The sequence below is a fragment of the Staurois parvus genome, unplaced genomic scaffold (genome assembly GCF_062004578.1).
Source record: "Staurois parvus isolate SC_StPar_1 unplaced genomic scaffold, SC_StPar_1.0 ptg000303l, whole genome shotgun sequence".
In the NCBI taxonomy this organism is placed as follows: domain Eukaryota; kingdom Metazoa; phylum Chordata; class Amphibia; order Anura; family Ranidae; genus Staurois; species Staurois parvus.
The window spans coordinates 5,411,963-5,434,334 of NW_028318099.1; the positions used below are offsets into that span (position 1 = coordinate 5,411,963).

The window sequence follows — 22,372 nt, forward strand, 5'->3', positions numbered from 1 at the left end:
GCTAGTTCTAGTAAATAGATCAAATAGTATATTATATTCACTTGTTTTAAACTTTAATCTATACATTTCTTTAGTTGTTTCCTGATTTCTGGCCTAGGCAAAAATGCTGTGATATAGCTCGGGAGTCTTCATGGGCATTTTTTTCTTTTACTTGGCGGAAGGGAGGAGGGGATTTCTCCTTGTGTATGCATGCCTAACCTTGCAAATATTATCAGTCCACATATATTGTACTGAGCATGCACAAAATTTTTTACGGCATCATCACAGTAAGAGCAGTTGGATTCTAGGGGAAAAAAATGATACATGAATCATCTGCCCTTACTCAAGATAGTTGCAGCAAAATATGTTGGGGGGTTCAAAGTTATTTCTCAACAAAATGAGGTATGGATGGGCAAGTTTGCAGTAAATATTACAAATGTTTTAAGTAGTCTTTTTCAGTTTGTGTTGCTCAGATAAGTTAAGTTCTACTTTAGGTATTTCTCCAACCCAGATAAGTTAAGTTCTACAAAGTTAAGTCAAACAAACATAATAAACCCATATTTGGGCAAGCATTTTTATTTTTGAAGGTCGTAAAATTAATAAACAACTGTGCTGCATTTATCTCCTTCTTTGATTAATTTTCTGTAATCAGCCGTATTTTTTGATAAATAGGAATATTACCAATCATCAGCTATGTATGCTGCATTAATATTTACTATGCTAGTAATGTAAAACAGTTGTCCTGAACTATAGAATGAATCTATACCTTTGCATACTGTAGTCTGTGACCTTAGTTCTATGTTAACATTAAACTATTTTAATCCAACACTTGGAGAAAGCACAGAAATGAAAATTCCAATTAATGAAATACTGCACCCAGCTCCAGCGCCAATATTGCAGCCCGTTTCAATAATCAAGCATTCAGGGATTCACTCCTGCTAGCCAGCTTAAATTAGCATAAATAAAAAAGAATTAAAATGTGAGAAGAAAAATGTTATCAGTTCACGCAGAGTATTTTTCATACAAAACGCTCTCCGTTTAATTATGTAGATGGTACTTTTCCCTCCGAGTTAAGCAGTGCATAAAATACATTTTTAATGTTCCGGGTAACTAGAACTAGATGGAAAAATCTCCGCAGGCAGAGGGCATACGATCAGTGTGGAGGATTACAATGAAACATGAGCACTAAATGATTAAAAAGACCAAGTGATTAAGAGTAAAAACTGTGCTTTACTACATACTGTACAATCGACTCTAGTCATAGAAAAATATGTATGCAGATGATTGAAGCTGTCAGTGAAAACACATTTTTTCACTAACTGAGCTTTGGTGAACTTTCTTTAAGAACCCATTGATCCACTATGAAGTCAAAGGTTTGTGGACATCTCCCCTGAAACACCATTTGTGACTAGAACAACATCCACTCTTCTGATAAAGCTTTACACAAAAGTTCATGCCCATTCAGTCAAAAGAGCATATCTTATGTCCGGTATTGCTGCTGAATAAGAAGAACTGGCTCACAATCATTGTTCCAATATATTTTAAAAGTGCTCAATAGGGTTGAAGTGACTCTACATGAAAGTCATCAGACCACACATTTATGGACCTCACTTTGTGCACAGTCATGCTGGGGCAAAATAAGGTTGGATGTGGCCATTGATCTAAAATGTCTTTGTATGTCGCAGCAGTGACAGCACCCCTAAAAAACCTGAGCTCAATTTGAAGGAATTTCTGCATATTATTGGCTATATACATATGTGTGATGGTCAAGTTTCTACATGCGTTTGGTCTTGAAGTGATACTAAACCCAGGACCCTGCACTCACTATATCTGGTCTGCCACAGTACACAGAACATGGAAATGCAACTATTTTAGTAAATATAAACTGATAAATACCTTTTCTCATCAGCAGTTAGAGCAGTCTTGTGACTTCAGCTGAGCACTAGTTAAAGCTTGTAGGAGGAGTTTTCGTTTTGCTCTAGGAGAATGTGAAAGTCCTGACCCTCTGTCTGGACAGTTTTGATTGGTCCAGTGCTGATCACATGCACCCTCCCAAGAAAAAAAAAAACCTCTCTAGCAATACACACCAAACTGAGCATGGGCATGTGACCACCGGTTTAGTCTGTATCAGGTGGTCATTTCAACAAGAGGAGGGGCAGAGAAGAAAGGATCAAACAGCCTTTTTAAACAATGCAGAGGATGTATTTATTTTTTTATTTCAGGTACTTATATAGCGCCATCAATTTACGCAGCGCTTTATATACATATATTGTACATTCACATCGGTCCCTAACCCTCAAGGGGCGTACAGTCTAAGGTCCCTAACTCACATTCATACATACACATACTAGGGCCATTTTAGACAGGAGCCAATTAACCTACCAGCATGTCTTTGGAGTGTGGGAGGAAGTCGGAGTACCCGGAGGAAACCCACGCAGGCACAGGGAGAACATGCAAACTCCAGGCAGGTGGTGCCGTGGTTGGTATTCAAATCAGCAACCTTAGTACTGCCAGACAGAAGTGCTAACCATTAAGCCACTGTGATTAACCCGTTAGGTTCCACAGTGAGTATAACAAGTATGCTTTACTGCATATACAGACTGATTTTACTATTGTGGGTTTAGTAACACTTTAAAGTGTAGGGGAGCAAAGGAAACTACTCTGTTATTCAATGAAATATTGTTTGTGAGATTTTTTTTTTTTTACATTATGCCTATTTTTTTTTTTTACAGTTTGAAATCTTCTTTCTCATATTCACATATTCATATGTATAAATGCTTTCTTTACATATTTTACTAGCTCTATAGCTTTGAAACCAGGAAAATAACTGAGGGGAATGGGGATCTAATTTCTTCGTATCCTACTAAAGAAACCTGATTTTGTTGTCTGATATTGTTCTGGAGAGGCTTCCTATCACTTCCTGTCCTTCTGATCCCCTTTGACCGGGACAGGCAGTAAATGGAAATCTCCACAATGCAGATGAAGCATCAACAATCTCAAAGAAGTTCTAACACTTGCCTACTTTATCCAAAATTACAGCTTAGGTTAAAAAAAAACCAATTACAGTATGTTCAATTTAGACTACTTACAGCAAGCTTGATCATGACTAGTGATATTTGAGCTCCTGGAACTCTGGTGACTTGAGGGACCACATGAAGATCTCTCTCCACCAGGGTTTAATGTAGAAACATAGAAAAGTGATGGCATTAAAAAGACCAAGTGATCCATCTAATCCTTTTTTTTAGTTTATATATGTTTTTAAAATTATTTATTTATGTATGTATGTCTGAATATAGATTTATGTTTGTTCCAAGCATGTTTGAATCCACTTACTCCTGACTGACTCACTACCTCTGCGGGAAGTCTATTCCAAGCATCAGCTACTCCTTTGGTACAAGAATACTTTCTATGGCTTTGAACTTTCCTTCTGCTTGTTTTAAGTCATGTCCCCATGTTCTTGATCTTGGCTTCATATTGAAAATACTGGTCTCCTGAATCTTATTCACCCCTCTTGATGTATTTAAAGGTTTCAATCATGTCTCCCAATTTTCTTCTATCCTCTGGACTGTACATATTAAGTTCCTCTCTTGATATGTTTTATCCCTCAGACCTTTCACCATTTTTGTTATCTGTCCCCAAACTTCCTCTATCTTATCAATATCTTTTTACAAGTGAAGTCTCCAGAAATGGATACAGTATTGTATAAAAGAGGTCTAACTTAAAATCTATAGAGAGGAATCAGGACCTCCTTCCTCCAGCTGGTGACCCCTCTAGTGATTCTAGAATTCTAGTGCATCCTAGAATTCTATTTGCTCTTCCCACTACCGGGCCACATGGTTTGCTCATTTTCCAATCATCTGAAATAAGTACTCTCAAATCTTTTTTCCCATGTAGTGTGAAAGCTCTGTCCAAGTAAAGTCAACCCTGTACCAGAAGAAATGATGATGTATGAGTATGGCTAAACATTACGATAGGAGAAAGCAGGTAACAGGACTAATGATGACCTATTATGTTTTTTTTTATTATTATTAGTTTGTTGCTCCTGAAGACTACCTAAAAATATGAGCTACTGTAACAATCTTCCATTACCAGTATTTCTCAACCACTTTACCTTGGTTGAACCCTTGATATACTGTAAATTTCAAACCTTGGGGAAACTCAACAAATAATAATGATGAAAGCTCATAGTACAGCATCATCAGTAAGTTGTAGAAAGTTTTAAATAAAAGAAGAATATGGCCTACCTAGCATATTTGAAATTCGGTGCAGATAATTTTTTTACCACCACCTGCTCTATACAACAAAATAATTGTCAGTAATAATCTTGAAATAAAAAAAGAATTATGGTGTACTCTTACGTTAGACATGAGCCTTTACATTGGAGATTAGTGGAAAATTGCCCTCTGGCAGAGGTGGCCAGGGCAGGTGGGAGATCAATTCACCACAGCTCACTTCTCAAGCAACCCTTAAAAACTCCAAGAGGAACCCTAGTTGAAAAGGGCCACATTAGAAAAATATTTGGTATTGTTAAAACCCAATGACTTCATTACTTTCTGAGTCACCCAGAGTGAGCATACAGATGAGGCGTTCAAACTTCACAAGCAGGATGCTTGTTCAAGGTGACTAGTGAATCACTGAAGTCAAGGGTTTAACATAGCTAAATAAATACAACTGTTAGCAGATAGTACACATCTAGAATAGTCAAGAATTTGAAATGTACTACAAGTAAAATGTATAGCCTTTATACATGTTTAATCAGAACTAGATCCAGAATATGAAAACTGATAACTGGCAAAATGTATCTCTTTGAATGTTATTTACAGAGGTATTGGTTCTGGTTTGTCTGATAAAGCTGCTGAATTTTGTGTGCTGGCCATAGAAATCACATGCGCTACACATGCTGTTCTCATTCCCACATCAGCAAGATGCCAATATAGGGTGTCCCTAATGCCGGAGTGACACATACAGTCATTCCAGCTGTATCGTTGGAAGTCCACAGTATTAGCAGGATTCACCTATTAAGACCAGAGGATCTTATCCCCATCTCTATGCAGAGAAATTGAGAGAGTGGTATAAAATCTAAGGAGAAGGAGAACAGTACTTACTCCAATATGACACAGTTCGGGAGAAAGGGAGAGTTTAAAGCAGAATTAAAGTCCACTCTGCTGGGTGGGCTCTGGCCATAATGTGTGTATGCACAGCAAACTTCAAACCTACATATTTTGGTTGATTTCCTAAAACTGGAGAGTGCAAACTCTGGTGCAGTTCTGCATAGAAACCAATCAACTTCCACTTTTTTTTTCATCAAAGCTTAATTGAACAAGCTGAAGTTAGAAGCCGATAGACTACCATATACAGCTGCACCAGATTTTGCACTCTCAGGTTTTAGAAAATCTCCCCATTTTGTCAAACTTACCTTCAAGTGTCCTCCTCCAGTGCAAACTGATGCAAGCTGTTAGCTGCTGCTCCACCCCCTACAGAGACCATCTTCTCAGCTGCTTCATTCAGGTATCCCAATGCGCTTGGTGACCGCTGATACTATAAGTACTAAGCATGTGCACAGGAGTTTTGTCACCCCAAGCTCCATTCTCAGCATCTGACAGATGGCAGGAATGAGCCAGGACTATTAACTGCACAAAAAATAAATGCTGGGGAAAAGAGAAAGAAGTGTCTTGATGGAAGAGACTTTACATATCTCATCTTCCAAAAAATCCCTACCGCCTAGCATTTTTTTTTTATTTTCAAAGTTTAGTTCCACTTTAAAAGGCACCTGCACATTTTCACTTTACATAAATCTATGCAGCACTTTACATATTTTACATTCACATCAGTCCCTGCCTTCAAGAAACTTATAATGTACAGGGGTTAGACAAAAAAAAGTGACGTGTTTTGCATTGAAAGCAGAAGTGACATGCACTCTTTTGCTTCTGCTGTGTGATGAGACACCTAGCTAGCAGGGCAGAAGCCTCGCTTTCGTCATTCACTGCATGTGCTGCTAGCAATGTGTTATGTCAGAGCTTACTGAGCTTCAAAGAGGGCAAATTGTTGGTGCTGCTTAACTGATGCCCCTGTGACTCAAGTTGCCAAATTATTTGAGTCGTGGCAGTCACTTTTGCAGCAGTTATTTTCTTATTCCGGGTCACAATCCTGCGCAATGTCCTTTTGTCTCTTTCAGTGAGTTGACCATATCAACTGCGCTAATGCTTATCAGACGATGGTTTCCCAGAAACTGTATAAGCCATACCTGTTATAACCTTTGATACTGTACTGTGCGACACGGAAAATAAATTGGCAACTTCAGTCACAGAGGCTTCAGCTAAGTGGGTCCCAACAATTTGCCCACTTTGAAGCTCAGTAAGCTCTGAAATTACATCTTATTACTAGCAGCGCACGCAGTGAATGACGAAAGTAAGGCTTCCCACCTGTTAGCTAGGTGTCTCATCACACAGCGGAAGCAAAAGAAAGTTACATCACGTCTGGTTTCAACACGAAACATGTCGTCACTTTCAAACCTGCAAATCATGTAGTGTTTCTATTTTTATGTCTAACCCCTGTATAGTCCCCACCTTATAGGCATGCATACTAGGGCCAGTTTGGACAGAAGTTAATTAACCTACCAGCATGACTTTGGAGTTTGAGAGGAAACCGGAGTACCCAGAGGAAACCCATGCAAGTACAGGGAGAACATGCAAATGCAAAGCAGATAGTGTCCTGGCCGGGATATGAACTGGGGGCACCAATGCTGCAAGGCAGAAGTGCTAACCACAAAGCCACTGTGCTGCTTTTTTATTCCTCCAAATGTACCTAACAGGTAAACATGCAGAGTCCATAAAAAGTAATTTCCTTCACAGGAAGAATTGTAGCTTTTCTCTGGGATTTAGATGTAAATAGTGCTAGATGGAGCCCATAAAGTATAGCAACAATGACGACTATGGTTCTGATCTTTTACAAATGTAAAATGTACATTTTATTTCATCTTAGTTTATTATGTGCTGCCATCAGCTGGAAACCTACACATGCAGCCTGCTGGATGAATAAAGCATATATTAGCTTTCATAAAGCCCACTGTTTCTTCATTGTACTGAGATTTTAAAAAGAATACATTTATACACCATCATCAGAAATCCCATGTTTTAATTCACTGTGATAAAACTATAATTATTGATTGTTTGCCACCATTCACTTAAACAGCTATTAAATTAAAGCAGCTGATGTCCGCTGTAACCATTTAAAAAGATTCTATTTGCCAGGCTTCCTGTACAAACAACATTACACAATAATAAATAATTATTATTTGATTGTAACCTATTATTTACTTCTGTTTTTGGTCTGGTTTCAAAGACTATGCTACAATATACTGGTGTGTTGCAATCTGTGTTATTTAAAGTTGAATTTTAGCCTAAACGTAGCTACTGCTAAATACTAACCTAATTTTAGCCTGGTCTGGTCCCTTGATTGGGCTTCTCTGTGTCAGCCAACATGGCTGCAGGGGAGAGGAGAGAACACAGACAATGGCTGGCACAAAGGAGCCTATAGGCGACGTCACCACTCCTGGAATTCCCAGCCAGGGGCGGACTGACCATTTGGAAACTCGAGCACTGCCCGAGGGCCCGGGGTCAGTAGAGGGCCCCATGAGATGCCCCTGGTACCTTTTTCATAGGCTTTTTTTAGTTTGGGCTAGGACACAGGGGCCTCATGATCCCCTATTGCCCGGGCCCCATGAATTGTCAGTCCACCCCTGTTCCCAGCTGTTTTTGAGCACTCTTTCCTCCCACCAGCCTCCACTGGCTGACACAGGGGATCACATAACCAGACTGAAGTGGGATGAAAACAGGTAAGTATATACATCTTTTTTCACACAAGTTAGTCAGCATAAGTGTTAGGAGAGAGGATTGGACACTTTTAAGACTAGTTAGGTTTGGGCTACAACTCTACTTTAAATGGTAACTCCACTTCCGTGGGGAAAAAAAATAGCAAATAAAAAAATAATACTATAGCATATATATTTGAGACTCAAGTCATATTGTAATTGATGGTTATTAAAAATGACCTTCCTTTTCAATCTGCAGTGCTGTAATTTTCTGTAAAATGCAATGCAATATGACTACCTGTAGGCATTCACAGATGGTGGGTGGAACACCCCCAGAAATGTCATTTTCTTCTTGTGTGATTGGCTTACTAATTTTCTTAAAAGTCTGCACTAAGATACAAATCAGTTACAAACATCCCCCAAGCTCAGTGGACTGCCACTGGATCAGGTTGCTGTATGGATTCTATACTCTTTGAATAGATTGTTTCGATGGTGCAGGCCTCTACAGATAGGGGAGTCCAATTTACAACTGTAAAAAAGCATTACCACAAGATTTATCTATATAATAAACAAAAAGCCAAATCAATACTCAAAAAAGTCAAAAGTTTCAAGCATTGTATTGTATCAAATTTTGATCCATTTTGGGGGACATACCCCCTTCTTCAAAGCTCTGAAGAAGGGGGTACGTCCTTGAAACATGTCAGCTTGCCAACACTGTAGCGTATCAGTCAAGTCAATTGATGCCACACTGCATTCGATACGATACAATGCTTGAAACCTTCCTCTTTTGTGAGTATTGATTTGGTTCTTTGTTTACTGTATAAATAAATCTTCTGATAATTCAGCAGGCGTTTGTGCCCTCCTGTGTGCAGGAGCAAGATACAAATCAGATTGTCACCATCCCCTACATCAAAAATTTTAATTTTGGTGAGATACTTCCAAAGGGAAATCATGTTTAAAGGGATGAAGTGATGAACTGATAATGATAAAACTTCAATTCAAGCTTTATCTTTAGAAAAACAAAAGGTAGGAATCTGCTACAAAGTTTGTTAAAATCTTTCAATGTACAAATCATTCTTGAATTCATCAGATCAGGCCACCTTCTTCCATTGCTCCATGGTCAAGTTCTAATGCTCTAGTGCCCACTGTAGGCGCTTTTGGGTTAGCATGGGCCCCCAGACCGGTCTGCAGCTATGCAGCCCCATGAACAACAAACTGTGATGCACTGTGTGTTCTGACACCTTTCATCTGAACCAGCATGCACTTTTTTAGCATTTTAAGCTACAATAGCTCTCATATTAGATTGGACTACACAACCAGCCTTCTCTTCCCACATAGGAAGGAAGTAGAGGTTTTTTTTCAGATCATTGGAGGAGATATTACTGACCTAGATCAGAAACATGGATTATTAGGCAAGTGTTTCTATGTTTAATGGTTTAGTATTGTTGCCCATAGCTTCAGGCTTGTAGCTCTCTTTGGAGGAGTAAAAGGTCATGTATACTGTCTGAAGGGCTGGTCTTTGGAATCTTGGTCAAACATGCCACACACAGCCAGATCTTTACTAAAAAAGGTCTAAGAAGAACAACATTTAGGTACTTGTGTTAGCCGTAAAACCTGTTCCTGTGCCCCCGGGCAGCCCTTGGATCCTAGGCTCATGCTGCACACAAATCATCAAATGTTCTCCAAATCAGAACTAAAATGAGCAGGACCTGAACTACTACATTTCTGATATCTAATTCTATGAGAACCAGTAGCTTTTTTATGTATATGTACACAGTATATAAGTAATATGCGTACTTTAGCCCACAGAGTGCTAGTAAGAACATCTAGAATGTTCCTCTACAGACATCAGAGGCCACTAAAAAATACATTTAAAGGATATCTAAACCCAAGAACAAAAATGTAATATATTAACCAAACCTTAGATGTGGTGGCTGTATTAGTTTTATGCAAATATATATAAAAATACCTTTTGCTCTTGCTAGAATTTCAATGACCTTGAAACTTTCTGAGCTCTGAAATGATATTGCAGACAATGCTACCAGCTGTTGCCTGTCAACTACAGAAATTCTCACATCTACGTTGTAGAAGATGAGGGGTGGACAAGGTGTTTGTAGTTCAAAGCAGAAGAGCTGCGCATGTACACACACACACACACACACTACAGTGAGCTTTGTAAGACGCTTCTTGGACAGACAGTTTACTTGCAGGATCACAGGATCACCAGGTGAAAATAAAGGACCAAAAGTCCAAACCACCTTACTACTGCCTTATTGTAAAAAAAGGGGGATTGGTGGAATTCTATTTCTGGAGCCCCATTTATAAATGTTCCTTCAGGCTGCAAGTGTCTGAGAACAGAGCTGAGTGGTCATTATCTGTGCAATCCCATGTCCTACTTCATAGAAGCCATGATTTCCATATACTGCACTAATGATAGCCAAAAGGCCTTAAACCAGGGGTGTCCAAACTTTTTTCAAAGAGGGCCAGATTGGATGAAGTGAACATGGTGGAGGGCCGAACATTTTTCCGAACATTCTTTGAACCATTACAATTAAATGCAAATAAATTATTTTATGCCAAGTTAATTGCAAACGACATACCGTACTTTTCATTTCATAACATTAAGATCAACTGACAGCTGAGTTTTCACAATGTATTGAAAATAAATTTTAAAAAAACTTACCTGCACTAATGTGAAGGGTGAAAAAGGTAGCTGGAGCTGAAGTCTCTGCTCGGCAGCCGGGAGGGGAAGAGAAACACACTTCACGCTGGAAGCCCGGCCCTGACGTCACCGCCCTCTGTCGCTCCCAGCGCGGCGCAATCACGCATACGCACTGCTCTCAAGCAGAAGACTGTCTGCCACAGAAGGGAGGGCCGTGCGACAGCCGAATTTACACAGACCAGGGAGAACGCGCCGCAGTCAGGCATGCGCACTGCCCTCTGCTCTCAAGCAGAAGACTGTCTGCCATAGAAGGGAGGGCCACATTACACAGAGCAGCGAGGGCTGTTGGAGGGCCGTATTAAACCTACCCCCGGGCCGTAAATGGCCCGCGGGCCGGACTTTGGACATGCCTGCCTTAAACAGTTGTATGCAGTTTGGAATAAATAGTTCTATAATATTAGGGAATATACACCAGCAGTTCTGGACCTACATCTATCTGATAGGAACCAGAAAGAATAATCTCCATGGCTTTATCCTGAAATGAGGAATAATCTTCTTATTTTTTGTAATGTGATAGAATTTGACATGTGAATACCTTCTGTTCTAAGAAATTTTTAGTGTGATAATGTTGCTGAGAGTGAACACTAATATAAAACATTTATTGTATATTCTAGATGTCTCCCTACTCACCTTAGTACCTTGGAAAGCATGTCTGAAGTGTAAGCTACAAAGAAGATGAACTCGAAGAATGTAAACAGAAGACTGAATGTCCGAAGAAACAGTAATGTAATACAAACACTAGAGGGCATTCAAGAAGTGCACATAGAATAAAGATTTCCAGGTCAGGCAAAGCATCTTAATGCTATCATACCTAAACAAATCTCATTTCTGTTGCTCTGGAAGGAAGGACAGTCCTGTTGGTGTATAGCACTTTATCAACTGCAGTAGATCATTTTGGTAAAATTATGTAAAGAAAGATACAGAGAATTGGAATCATGTTTCTAACTTAATGTTAACTTTCTAGAATAAACCAACGTGATTTACCTGCGATTGTCAGGCAGTATTACTTAAATCGGTAGTAAACCGCAGCTAAAAAAAAGAAAATCCCCTGGAAGGTAATGTCATAATGTGCTAGTTTGCATCGCATATGTGCCGGCTCTCAAAAAGAGTGAATATCTCCTAAATGGTGCAAGTTTAGGAGATATTCATTTTACCTACCTTTACTATAAGCTTACCTGTAGGTAAAAGTATAAAAAAAAGAGTTTACTACCACTTTAGCTTTCCCACCACTGCTCTGTGACATGACACGCAAGGGTAGAGCTGGTGGTTTGGGTTAAAACAATCTATGTTTAAAACGTACCTATAATATACATCTAGCCTGACAAAGAGAGAGCTCGTCATTTAAGTAGAACTTATGGCAAAACGTTTTTTTTTGGATAAAATAACTTCTGTCAGTTTTTTATTTTACATCTGTGTCCCATTGACACTTTGGGGTTTATTTACTAAAGCTGGAGAGTCCAAAATCAGACTCCCTTCTGCATAGAAACCAATCAGCTTCTAACCTCAGCTTGTTCAATGAAGCTTTGGCAATGAAACCTGGAAGCTGATTGGTTTCTATGCAGAAGGGAGTCTGATTTTGGACTCTCCAGCTTTAGTAAATAAACCCCTTTCTGTCCCATAGCCAAAAAAGGGAGTCTGTGGTTGTCATCAGGGTCATTAGAATAGTATATTCATAAATGAGGCAGCGCTATTATCTATAAGTGAAAACAATATGTGCTAGTGCTTTTAACAATATATATCCATATCTATGGTTAATTCATAAAAACACAAATGTCATATTACAAAAAAAAGTGCTCCAGTGCATAATGTACCAAAAGAAATTGATTAAAGTGCAATTAGGCTATAATAAAACGCAAGATAGTGTCCACTCCAACCATAAAATACAAATGTACTCCACCAACAAATGCATAATCAAATAATATGTTCAAAATGAGGACAGCAAAAAGATTCAAAATTCATAAAGTGTTCCACTCCAAACTGGATATTCACTGGTGCTCCATCCAAAGTAGAACTGCATAATTCCTGTGCACACCCTCTGGACAGCTTAGACTCACCAGAAATGATGAACCTTTATTGGATTAGGTCAAATATCCTTTATACAATAGCAGGGATCTCTCCTTCTCTTCTACAGACCTGGATAACTTCACTTTTTCACCTCAAACTGCTTTTTGGCAGCTCTGCAGCTGCTGTTATGGGTGTGGATGTTCCAAGCAGAACCAATAGCAGTGCTGGTATAAAAAGGTATTTTGGAGTGAAAACATTTCTATAATTGATTGGTTTACAGGAGAGGGGAGGAAGAAAACATTTAAAGTTCCTATAAAAGAGTACACATCTTTTGCAAACAACTACCTTTGTTTTCTATTTTTATAAAATACAGTTTTTGCCATTTCTCATCCTGTGTCGCATATCTGCATTGCTGATCTACTGTAGACTCTTTGCAGCCACTTTCTACCTCCATACACCTGCTCCAGAGACGGCTGCCTGTACGTGTGTTGAAACAGCTCCTTGCAGTTTCCATCAGAAGCCCATGTGAAGGGGTGACAGTGCAGGAGAATAATTGAGGGACAGAGAGTTGTCACCCTATAACAGGATATGCCTAAACAAAGACCTTCTTGGCAGAATCCATATAAGCAAAGAAAAGCTGGCACTGCAGTGTATACTGTGCAATCTTGTGTTTATTGGCGGGTAACAGATGATAGCCACAAATGTCAATGCTTTTCAGCCAAGCCGCTTCTTCATGACTTCTTGGCAGGATCACTAGGTATTTTAATAAAAGCTGCAGATTTAAAAATCTTAAAAACTATTTTTCAAATTACAGTAATATGTTACAGCTCATACAATATATGATATTTTAGACATTGGGTTTACATGTACAGTTAGGTCCATATATATTTGGACACAGGCACAATTTTAGTTTTTTTTCAGGTATTTACCAAAACATGCTCAAGCTATAGTTATATAACAGCAATTAGCTCTTAAGAGTAGCCATCCCCCTTTTTCAAGGGAGCAAAAGTAATTGGACAATTGAATCAAAAGCTGTTTCATGGCCAGGTGTGGGCTACTCCTTTGTTATTTCTTCATCAATTAAGCAGGTAAAAGGTCTGGAATTGATTCTAAGTGTGGTATTTGCATTTGGAATCTATTGCTGTGAACTTACATCATGTGTTCAAAGGAGCTGTCCATGCAAGTGAAACAGGCCATTGTAAGGCTTCAAAAACTAAACAAATCCATCAGAGAGATAGCAGCAACATTAGGAGTGGCCAAATCAACAGTTTCGTACATTCTGAAGAAAGAAGAATGCACTGGTGAGCTCAGCAACATAAAAAGGCATGGACATCCACAGAAGACAACAGGATGCTCTCTATGGTAAAGAAAACCCATTCACAACATCCAGAAAAGTGAAGGACACTCTCCAGGAGGTGGGCGTATCATTGACAAAGTACAATTAAGAGAAGACTTCACAAGAGCAAATACAGAGGGTTCACCACAAGGTGCAATAAGCCTGAAGAATAGAAAAGCCAGATTAGACTTTGCCAAAAAACATCTAAAAAAGCCAGACCAGTTCTGGAAAAGCATTCTTTGGACGGATGAAACTAAGATAAATCTGTACCAGAATGACGGGAAGAAAAAAGTGTGGAGAAGGCTTGGAACAGCTATGATCCAAAGCACACAACATCATCTGTAAAATATGGTGGAGGCAGTGTGATGGCATGGGCATGCATGGCATCCAGTGGTACTGGGTCATTGGTGTTTATTGATGATGTGACAGAAGACAGAAGCAGCCAGATGCATTCTGCAGTGTTTACAGATATACTGTCAGTCAGCCCAGATTTAGACTAATGCAGCAAAGTTGATTGGAGGGAGCGTCACAGTATAGATGGACAATGATCCAAAACACACTGCAAAAGCAACCCAGGAGCTTGTGAAGGAAAATAAGTGGAACATTCTGCAATGGCCGAGTCAATCACCTGATCTCAACCCAATTGAGCATACATTTCACTTGCTGAAGGCAAAACTAAAGGCAGAAAGACCGACAAACAAAGAACAACTGAAAACAGCTGCAGTTAGAGCCTGGCAAAGCATCAGAAAAGAGGAAACCCAGTCTTTGGTAATGTCCATGGGTTCCAGACTTCAGGCAGTCATTGCCAGTAAAGGATTCTCAACAAAATATTAAACATTAACATTTTATTTATGATTATATTCATTTGTCCAATTACATCTGAGTCCCTGAAAATGGAGGAACTGTGTATAAAAATGGTTGCAGTTCCTAAAATTTGTTCTTGATATTTATGTTCAACCCCTTGAATTAAAGCTGAAAGTCTGCATTTCAAACTCATTTGGATTGTTTCATTTTAATTTATCCTGGTGGCATACAGAGCCAAGAGAATGAAAATTGTGCCTGTTTTCAAATATATATGAACCTATCTGTGCTTTAAATGTAGAGATTTGTAGACTAGTTAATGGAGGCAGGGTATATTAGCCTCAATAATGACTCTGCATAAAGCTGGCTATGCATAGTTCAGCCAGTGGGTTGAAAAAAACGAACCCAATTCCCCCATCCAATCCCCCCCACCCCCGCTGTGTCATTGTATTCTGATAGCAGGACTCGTCTGCCATCAGAATACACTGATCAGCGCTGCAGCCTACTGGCAACGGCCATACAGAGCCAACTGATTTTTGATCCATGCATGGCCAGCTTAACTGTTTAACAACTGTTGAGACATCTGCCTAGCAGGGAATGTCCTAGACTTACATGTGATAAAGCAGTAAAGCACAACAACTGTGTATCTCTTTAAAGCAGAAAGCAGATACAACATATTGAGCAAATATGGTTGATCAATATTTACATACAGTTGCAAACTATGCACAGAAATATGTTACAATAATTTAATATCATAAAATAATGTATGTACAGTGGGGATCAAAAGTTTGGGCACCCCAGCTAAAAATTTGTATTAATGTGCATAAAGAAGCCAAGGAAAGATGGAAAAATCTCCAAAAGCCATCAAATTACAGATTAGACATTCTTATAATATGTCAACAAAAGTTAGATTTTATTTCCATCATTTACACTTTCAAAATAACCGAAAACAAAAAAATGTCTGCAAACGTTTGGGCACCCTGCAGAGTTAATATCCTGTACTGCCCCCTTTGGCAAGTATCACAGCTTGTAAACGCTTTTTGTAGCCAGCCAAGAGTCTTTCAATTCTTGTTTGAGGTATCTTTGCCCATTCTTCCTTACAAAGGTTTTCCAGTTCTTTGAGATTTCTGGGCTGTCTGTCACGCACTGCTCTTTTAAGGTCTATCCATAGATTTTCAATTATGTTGAGGTCAGGAGATTGTGAAGGCCATGGCAAAACCTTCAGTTTACGCCTCTTGATGTAATCCCCCGTGGATTTCGAGGTGTGTTTAGGATCATTATCCATTTGTAGAAGCCATCTTCTCTTTAACTTCAGCTTTTTCACAGATGGCATCAAGTTACCATCCAAAATTTGCTGAAATTTTATTGAATCCATTTTTCCTTCTACTCGTGAGATGTTCCCTGTGCCACTGGCTGCAACACAACCCCAAAGCATGATTGATCCAACCCCATGCTTAACAGTTGGACAGAGGTTCTTTTCGTTAAATTCTGTGCCCCTTTTTCTCCAAATGTACCTTTGCTCATTCCGGCCAAAAAGTTCAATTTTAACCTCATCGGTCCACAGAACTTGTTTCCAAAATACATCAGGCTTGTCTATATGTTCATTTGCAAAGTTCAAATGATGATTTTTGTGGTGGGGACGTACAAGAGGTTTTCTTCTGATGACTCTTCCATGAAGACCATATTTGTACAAGTATCTCTTTATAGTGGAATAGTGTACCACAACTCCAGTGTCTGCCAGATCTTTCTGGAGGGATCGTGCAGTCAAACGTGGGTTTTGAATTGTTTTTCTCACAATCTTGCGAGCTGTTCTGTCTGATATTTTTCTTGGTCTTCCAGATCTTGCTTTAATTCCACTGTTCCTGATGACTGACATTTCTTAATTACATTCCGAACAGAGGATATTGACATCTGAAAACGCTTTGCTATCTTCTTATAGCCTTCTCCAGCTTTGTGAGCGTCAACTATTTTCAGTTTCAGTTTTCTAGACAACTGCTTAGAAGAACCCATGGTGCTGATTGTTGGGGCAAGGTCAGATGAGTCTGGGCATTTAAAACCTTTGAGCTTGACATCACCTGGTCTTCCCAGATGATGATTGAGAACAATTCATGACACTGGCAGGTCTCAGCTTTGCAAAGGGGGCAGTGCATGCTATAAATTCTGCAGGGTGCCCAAACTTTTGCAGACGCCATTTTTTTGTTTTCTGTTATTTTGAAAGTGTAAATGATGGAAATAAAATCTAACTTTTGTTGACATATTATAAGAATGTCTAATCTGTAATTTGATGCCTTTTGGAGATTTTCCATCTTTCCTTGGCTTCCTTATGCACATTAATACAAATTTTTAGCTGGGGTGCCCAAACTTTCGATCCCCACTGTATATCAAGCTGATCTGTTTTTACACATTCAATATGTCTAAAAGTAACTAAAATAATATCTAAAAAGTAACAGAAAAATGTCTACAAACATTTTTTCTTTACTTGCATCTTGCTTTGTGGAAATCACGTTGGTGGCAATTTTTGCACGCACCTTCTTGACCTGTGCTAACATATTGTACTTTACTTCAGCTAGAGCTGCATGATGCCAGCTGCCTGTACAAGCATCAAATTTTGAACAATTTCTGTTGAATCAACTGAAATTCGTTCCGTGGTTGGCCTTGTTGGCAACACCCGGATCAGCATGAGAATAAACGCCCAGGACAACTTTAATTGAAAATTGTGTGCCTGTATCCAATCAGATCAGATGGTCTGTCAGAATACAATGGTAAACAGTAGGAGACTTATCCAAAAAATGCTGTTACATTTCTTCAGTTCAGTCTGTAGGCAGATGCAGTCCGTTTACTCCACTGTAAATGGTGCTCAAATGAGTGCTACCAAAACCTGGAGAAGAAGTCAGGGGAAACCTAGTTTCTCTGTGGTTTCCTGGGTCATGGAGTAGCATTCCGGTTGTATACGCTGCATCCATGTGACCTCTGCTGGCCATCTTGGGTCAGCAGGGTCTTTATGAATCCCTGACCCTGGGTTTTGGTGCTCTTTTGCGGAGTGGGTAGAGTAGGGAGAAAGACCCCGTCTGACATGGAATGTGACTAGTGGCAGGGAAAGGTTCCTGTCGAGGAGGAACAGGTTAGGGATCCTTTATCCTCAAAGAAGCCTCCCCCTTTGGGACCGGAATGGCCAGGCCGCACTTCACCCTCTAAAACAGATGCTGTAAGTGCATCTCTTACTGCTGCACTTCTGCCTGTGAATTGAACTGTGACGGTTTTCCCCAAGTGGTGTTCTTTCGCTGGGTGTCTGTATTTGGCAATCTCCCCAATACAAGGACCATGCTGCACCTCTTCATAAGCCCATTGGCTGAAATACAGAAATCTATATGGCCAGCTTTAAAGATGTGAGTGTGTGAGAGCACCTTTGGGTTTGAGTATCAGCAGTGTTTTATTTATATAATCGAACATCACAGGTCAATCTGAGAATAAAACACTATATGTACTTTACATGTTATTTCAAAATGCAAAGTACATCATAAGTCAACAAGATGAACTGTAGAAAAAAAGTAACACTGGGTAACAATAAAGTAACCCTTTAAACTTCTGCCAAGACATCAAAGCAGCAGATTAAGCCTACCATTAGCCAATAATGACAACATTCCCCTGACCTCATATGAAACATCCTAATGGAACTGATGCAGAATCAGAACACTTCAGATATAAAATGAGATTGTTAAAGGAAACAACCAGTCTTCAACTGGCATTTATTGGTGGAAATTTAAAATGAAAACAAAGAATGTGAGGAACTAAACTCATCAGTTAAACAGTTCCCCACAATAGTTACTTTCAAGGCATGCTGTGAACGATAACTGTCACAGTTGCTTGTGCTCTCAACCAAACTGTTAAGTCATTAAATGGCTGGTGTCATAACTGATCACATGTGCTGACCATGGCAATTGCAGATCAAACTGCAGCTGTGCTCTCTGTCACTGTTTGCCGCCGATCGCCGGGACATAGCCTCAAAGGAGCGGCTGTGACCCGGCGACTGACATATGCGGCGGTGATCCGCGGGACAGATAGGGCGGCGGCGCGCCTCGCGCGCGCCCCCTATTTGTTTACAAAACACACGTTTTAAAACGTGGTTTTGCCTGCGAGTGCCGCCCTGCCGCCGTATATGTACAGTGGCTGGGCGGCATGTAGTTAAAATATTGTTTTATCGGACAATGTATGCCAACGCTGATTACACGCGCACGCCAGCCGGTGGAGAATTTTTTCATATATGTTTGCAGCACTGGATGTGTCACGGCATGCACTGAAGTTTCACTGTGTTTTTTCTGAATTTGTTTGGAACAGTTTTATTTTTATTTATATTTATATATTTTTTTGAGACTGGGTCACTTTTTGGATTGAGTCACTCATCAATTTTTTGATCATTTGGTCATTTGTTTATACATCAGCAATTGATTTATTCACTTGTATCACTAGCACTTTATAGCTGATTTTTTGCGGCCGGTACAGTCACTTGACATTTTTTGCACCATTTATCAGTATGTATGTTATGTTCACATTTGGTTGAGGGACATATTTATATTGAGTCTATGTTATTCATTTTTTCACTCATCATTCCCTAAGTAGCGCAGCACTCTGTCAAGCTTAGAATTGTTTTTTTCACTATTCTGGAATATAGTTAGGTGTCTGCAGCCACTTTATTTGGTTTTCATTTTGTTTTTTTGGCATCACTTGGGGTAGGAAGGTAGGGCAGGATGATCATCTCTATACTAACGCTAATTACAGTTCTCTTATTATTTTGCATGTCATAGTGTTATGTGTGATTAGACCAGGGGCGGACTGACCATTTGGAAACTCGGGCACTGCCCAAGGGCCCGGGGTCAGTAGGGGGCCCCATGAGATGCCCCTGGTACCTTTTTATAGGCTTTTTTGAGTTTGGGCAAGGACACAGGGGCCCCATGATCCCCTATTGCCCGGGGGCCCCATGAGTTGTCAGTCCGCCCCTGGATTAGACTATGTAACATGATCAGCTGTACCTTTAAATGTACGTGGCAAAATTCTGTCAATTTGGTTCCTTACTGTATATATTTTGTGACTGATGACTGCTTCTCTTTGTTCTGATGAAGCTCTTGATAAAACAAAAGGTGTATTTAAAACAAAATGTGTATTTAAAACAAAAGGTGTATTTAAAAAAAAAGTTAGCTATTTGTCCATTGAAACTGTATGTACATTTGTTATGTGTGAACAGGGGGGCAAAATCAAAAGTCTATTAGTTATTAGTCTATTTTCTTTCCAGGTGGAATGTTATTCATTCATACAGAATGAAGTGAATCAGAAAAATCGCAATTACCTGAGAGTGATCAGCCCTCAATGCAGTCTGCGTCCAGCATTGATCATTTGCAAATAATTACTGCATAGATTTCTCACATCTACATGCTGTCGGGCAACAACTCAGGTGTGAATTTTGTCTTATAGTATGATCAAAGCAGCTATTTATTTTAATTGTCATGTCCATCTAGTGACCATAATACAGTATTTTACCAAATCACTCTATTTTTTATAATTTAATAACATTCTACCTAGATAGCCTAATAACATTCAATGTTGCCCTCATTTGCAAAGAATGAAAGTAAATGCTGTTTCATAAAAGAAATAGCTCTGTGAGTTTTTGTAAATAACATTACCATATAGTGCTTAAATCCTAAAGTGAAAAAGCCTGCTGAAAACTGCAATACAAATAGCTTAATGGGTTTTGAATTTCTCAAGCACCAGGCAAAAGCCAGTAGGTTAGACTTTACCAAGCATGTCAGACTGGCATAGGATCTGTGTGGTCTGATAGCAGCAAATAATATGATCATTTGGTGAATTGTTAGTTAAGATTGTAAACCTATTGACAGGGTTAAGCAAAAGGCCATTAAAATTGTCCACCTGAAACATTCTTGGCCATTCAGGAAATAAGGATACTGGCAACCACAGAGATTTAATGATTGGGGCTGCCTATTGTGCAATACAAATGCTAGGGTAAAAGCCGTAAACATTCAACAGACAGACAGGATTTTGTTTATGCACAATTACTTAGAGGACGTGGTATCTATTAATAAGGGAATCAATATGCCTGACATGCAGATAAACCTTACTCTGCAATAAAGCAAACTGAATGTAATCTTGAAGCTTTTTTAACAAAACGGGATTGGTGAAACTATTGAGAAACACAGATGAGATATACATACAATCAATGTATGAAACATACAAAACACAATAATATAATTAGGCTGCAGATGGCAATAAGTCCATGCTCACCAGCGATTCTGCCTGTAGGGGATGTATGTTCAGTCCACAACATATGTTTCAGGGATGGTGGCTGATTTCCTGTACCTCAGTTCCTAAAATGGACTCTGAGCTCCCAGGATGCACCGGTTTCCTTAGAATGAAGGATGATGGGGGCTTTCATTAAACAAATAAATTCTGGTTTATGCAAAACAGTAATTTTTTTCCGGGCTCCATGTATTGGCCAAATTTAATGCTACAGGCTGAATTTCCTTGCTGGAGGCAGAACAACTCCATACCTTTATTTTTGTTTTTTGTCATTCAACAGACAGGCTGTGTTCATTAAATGAGGTTTGATTATAAAAAAAAACTGCATCATATAGGTAAAAGCAGACTAAGTGTAATTGTAAGGTCTCAAAAATTGTTTCTGGAACTGTAGTCAATGTAATACTTATATCCTAAGGTCTTGGAAATAAATACCAATCACTATGGCATCTCTGCTGCAGTCATCTGGGTAGACCATGCACCCAACAACAGAGACTGGACAGCATATTATGCATAATAGAGGAAGAAGCAAATTAACTGCAGATTGCTTTAATAGCAAACGGCATGGCACCATTTCTGGGAAGAAAAATACAGTCAGGCAATAGGCCCAACATGCCACTCCCTTCCATTAGGACTTGGACTGGATTTGGACATTGTCCCAGATTGCATATTATTAAAGTCAGAATAAGTGCTAATAGGCAATCTTCTCTGGGGAATTTAATACACTTGATGAGTGCTGCACAAAGGACAGACAATACACAGCATACCAGATGTTTCTTGGGAATTTGTTCAACCATATTTAAAAAATGGCCAGAGCCCATTTATATTTAATGCATTGATTTTCAGTGAAAAAGATAGCATATACATATAACATATACTAATATATATTTGCTGGCAATTATATTGCAGGTTCATGAAAAAGTTGAGGGCCAACAAATACATTTAAACTGTCTTAGGTAATAAACAATGTTGTTACTCCTATTACTTTCCACTTTTTGTGAATGGATAGGTATCTTTGTTCAAAAAAATCGAACAGATTCATTCATGCTACACACCATGGATGGACAATTCTCTGCTGTATTCTGACAGTCGGCCCTGTCAGCTGTCAACATACTTAACCAGTGCCTGCAGGTGATTGGATGCAGGTGCTGTATGGCTGGCAATGTTCTGCCCAGCTCCTTCAAACTTTCATTTGTGGGAGTTCAGGTGGGAATCAGCCAACAAGACCAACCACAGAGTGACTTTCAACTCATTTATCAGGAATTAACCAAAATTTGCTTTAACCGGCCATAGATGGATCAAAATGCAGCTGGTTCAGCAGGGACCATGGATCAACTTTGGTACAATTAGCACGTTAGACTTTTAGCGTGCGACTGTCCACAGCTATATCCACTAGCAATAATCATTTTGTTCTTCT

At 39.3% G+C, this 22,372-nt stretch overlaps 1 protein-coding gene and 1 long non-coding RNA gene across 3 annotated transcripts in view; one reads left to right on the forward strand and one right to left on the reverse strand.

Moving 5' to 3' along the window:
- LOC149457739 (uncharacterized) overlaps positions 1-11,494 on the forward strand; it is a 245,107-nt gene extending 233,613 nt beyond the window's left edge. The window contains exon 6 of the long non-coding RNA XR_016313568.1: positions 11,126-11,494. This is a non-coding gene — a long non-coding RNA (uncharacterized LOC149457739). The remainder of the gene's footprint in view (positions 1-11,125) is intronic.
- Positions 1-22,372, reverse strand: part of ANK3 (ankyrin 3) — an 818,082-nt gene that overhangs the window by 538,118 nt on the left and 257,592 nt on the right. The window lies entirely within an intron of this gene.